Source organism: Aotus nancymaae, unplaced genomic scaffold (assembly GCF_030222135.1).
Source record: "Aotus nancymaae isolate 86718 unplaced genomic scaffold, 86718_ANA_hifiasm-v0.15.2.pri h1tg000049l, whole genome shotgun sequence".
In the NCBI taxonomy this organism is placed as follows: domain Eukaryota; kingdom Metazoa; phylum Chordata; class Mammalia; order Primates; family Aotidae; genus Aotus; species Aotus nancymaae.
This window is the reverse complement of record NW_026988463.1, coordinates 10,900,825-10,904,759: the sequence shown is the minus strand read 5'-3', so window position 1 is coordinate 10,904,759 and position 3,935 is coordinate 10,900,825. Positions and strand designations below refer to the sequence as shown.

The window sequence follows — 3,935 nt, the reverse complement described above, 5'->3', positions numbered from 1 at the left end:
TGGGCTCTACCTTCTGAGTAGCTGGGATAACAAGCATATGCCACCACGCCCAGCTAATTTTTGTAATTTTAGTAGAGACTGGGTTTCATCATATTGCCCAGGTTGGTCTCAAACTCCTGACCTCAGGTGATCCACCCGCCTTGGCCTCCCAAAGTGCTGGAATTACAGGCTTAAGCCACTGCGCCTGTCCCAAAAATCTTAATTACTTTTTTGACTGTCTTAGTTGTTTATTAAGTATGAGTTTCACAAACTTTACTTCTATTAGCAGTAACAGTGGAGCTGGAGAGTATTGCGTCTTCTCCAAGCTTGCTGGCGAGAACCACCAATAGTGTGGTGGAAGTTATGACCCTTCCCAAGGCCACGGCTCTTTCGGCCTGCAGATGTCAGCCCAGGCATCTCCCTGTGCTTGTGGACTGGTTTGGTGATCCACTACGTATCAGAATTTCTTCTCATAGCTTTATGGAATGGATCTATGGGGATAACCTCAAAAAATTTGTATGTGGAATCTTCACCAACCCAGTAAGAATTCAGGATTCTTAGAGCCCCACAGTGGCATCCAACTCACTCCTCTGCAATGGACTGAAGACTTCAGTTAATACCATGATGGACAGCCGTAAGTTGCACCCTTAGGAGCTGGGCGTTTTAGGTCATCATGGCAAACGCGAATCCTACATATAACATAACCTGGCTTGGTCCTGTAGCCCAGTTGGCACGCTTTATCGGGCCAGAAGCGGCAGGGAGACTTGTGGAGAGCAGAGAGCCAGCAGCAGACACTTAGAAGAAAGCTCATGACATCAGACTGCTTCTTTCTCCATAGCTCCTGGATGTACTTTTTTTTTTGAGACAGGATCTTGCGAAAGTGCAGTAGTGCAACCATAACTCACTGCAGCCTTGACGTCCTGCGCTCAAGCGATCCTCCTGCCTCAGCCTCTTGAGTAACTGGGACCACAGGCATGTGCCATCAGGTCTGAGTAATTTTTTTTTTCTTTTTTTTTTTTTTTGAGATGGAGTCTCGCTCTGTTGCTCAGGCTGGAGTGCAGTGGTGCGATCTCGGCTCACTGCAACCTCTGCCTCCCAGGTTCAAGTAATTCTCTGTCACAGCCTCCCCAAATAGCTGGGATTACAGGCGCCTGCCACCACACCAGGCTAATTTTTATGTATTTTTAGCAAAGACGGGGTTTCACCATCTTGGCCAGGCTGGTCTTGAACTCCTGACCTCGTGATCCACCCACCTTGGCCTTCCAAAGTGCTGAGATTACAGGCATGAGCCACTGCACCCGGCTGTTCCTGGATGTACTTCTATGCACCCATCTTGGCTTATCTGATGGCTGCCGCCAGATGGAAAGGCCAAAAATCTTGATAATTTTTATTTTGAAAAATATATGCATGTGGTTAGAAAAAACTTCAAACAGGCCGGGCGCGGTGGCTCAAGCCTGTAATCCCAGCACTTTGGGAGGCCGAGGCGGGTGGATCACGAGGTCAAGAGATCGAGACCATCCTGGTCAACATGGTGAAACCCCGTCTCTACTAATACAAAAAAATTAGCTGGGCACGGTGGCGCGTGCCTGTAATCCCAGCTACTCAGGAGGCTGAGGCAGGAGAATTGCCTGAACCCAGGAGGCGGAGATTGCGGTGAGCCGAGATCGCGCCATTGCGCTCCAGCCTGGGTATCAAGGGCGAAACTCCGTCTCAAAAAAAAAAAAAAAGAAAAAAAAGAAAAAACTTCAAACAGTTCAAAAAGGTGAAAAGCAAATTCCCCTCTTGTACCTAAGGAATACGTAACAAGATACAATGTCTCATACAGGACTTATAAAACCTCTATGGAAACTATTAAAAAATGTTGTTGGGGGCTGGGCGTGGTGGCTCACACCTGTAATCCCCGCACTTTGAGAGGCCAAGGCAGGCAGATCACCTGAGGTCAGGAGTTCGAGACCAGCATGACCAACATGGAGAAACCCAGTCTCTATTAAAAATACAAAATTAGCAGGGCTTGGTGGTACATGCTTATAATCCCAGCTACTTGGGAGGCTGAGGCAGGAGAATCGCTTGAACCTGGGAGGCGGAGGTTGTGGTGAGTGGAGATTACGCCATTGCACTCCAGCCTGGGCAACAAGAGTGAAACTCCATCTCAAAAAAAAAAAAAAAAGAAAAAGAAAAAAATTTTGTTTAGAGAGTAAAGAAGACCTAAATAAATGGAGAGATATATATGTTCATTGATTGGAAGATTCTAGATTTGAAGGTGTCAACTCTTGTACTGATTCATAAATCAAATGTAATCCCAATGAAAAGCTGAGCTTTTCTTTTTTTTTTTGTAGAACTTGACAATTTGTTTCCAAAACTAATAGGGGAATAAAAAGGAGTCAAAGTATCCAAGACACTCTTGGGAGGAAAAAACAAAAACAAAAATGAACTGTGGGCCGGGGGCGGTGGCTCACACCTGTAATCCCATCGCTGTGGGAGGCCGAGGCAGGCGGATCACCTGAGCTCAGGAGTTCGAGACCAGCCTGGCCAACATGGTGAAATCGTGTCTCTACTAAAATACAAAAGTTAGCCAGGTATGGTGGTGCATGCCTGTAATCCCAGCTACTGGGGAGGCTGAGGCAGAAGAATCACTTGACTTGCTGCGAAATCTCGTTCCATAAAACCATAGGTAGATAATTTGCAGTTTGAAAATATATCACTACAAGTGAAAATTTTTCCTCTTGCCTGAAGTTTCTGGGCTCGAAAAAGCTGCTGTAGTATCCACCCCAGGCACAAGACTTCAGATAAAGACTCCCAGAACAAAACGGTGCACATTTATTTAATTTTATGGTTTCCAAAGGAACAGGACCCTTAGTCCACTTTGCAATTCACTTTGACATTGACTTTTATTTACCCACAGCCTTGTTTTGCTATGAGCCTATAAAAACTCTGCTTCATTTATATTTTACCTAAATTTGACCTTCCCTAAATACTATAAGAAGTTAATTTTTAGGCTGGGCTCTGTGGCTCACGTCTATAATCCCAGCACTTTGGGAGGATGAGGTGGGCAGATCATGAGGTCAGGAGATTGAGACCATGCTGGCCAACATGGTGAAACCTGTCTCTCCGAAAAATACAAAAACTAGCTGGCTGTGGTGGCATGTCCCTGTAACTCCAGATACCTGGGTGGCTGAGGCAGGAGAATCGCTTGAACCAGGGAGTTGGACGTTGCACAGATTGCGCCACTACTCTACAGGCTGGTAACAGAGCAAGACTCTGTCTCAAAAACAACAAAAAAAAGAAGTTAATTTTTGCCTTTGTTTGGAGAAACATCCCATAGCTGCTCAGTTGCTGTGGTGTGCTCCTCTCTCTCTCTCTCTCTTTTTTTTTTTTGAGACAGAGTCTTACTCTATTTCCCAGGCTGCAGTGCAGTGGTGCAATCACGGCTCAGTGGAACCTCCACCTCCTGGGCTCAAAGAATCCTCCTACCTTAGCCTCCCAAGTAACTGGGAGTACAGGCGTGTACTACCATGCTTGGCTAATTTTTGTATTTTTTGTAGAGACGGGGTTTTGCCATGTTGCCCCGGCTGGTCTTGAACTCCTGGCTTCAAGTGATCTGCCCGCCTTGGCCTCCCAAAGTGGTGGGATTATAGGCATGAGCCTCCATCCTCCAGCATCTCCCTGCCTTTTTTTTTTCACATCGTACAATTAATGCTTCAAAACAGCCCCTGTTTTTAATAAGTGAATAAACCTGGCTTTTCCTCACTACAGGTTAGTCCTTGGTGGTTAGGTCGGTCTCAAACTTCTGGGCTCAAGCAATCCTCCCACTGTGGCCTCTCAAAGTGCCGGGATTATAGGTATGAGCCACCACCCCCAGCCTCGTTTATATATTAGTTATGACTGCTTTTGCACTCCCATGATAGATGTGAGAAGTGGTGGCAGAGACTGCAGGGTCTGCTAAGCCTAAAATATTT

The 3,935-nt window shown here is 46.1% G+C and overlaps 1 pseudogene; it reads right to left on the bottom strand.

Moving 5' to 3' along the window:
* Positions 1-261: 261 nt before the first annotated feature.
* On the bottom strand, positions 262-877 carry LOC105708968 (large ribosomal subunit protein eL15-like; annotated as a pseudogene).
* Between the last annotated feature and the right edge of the window lie 3,058 nt (positions 878-3,935).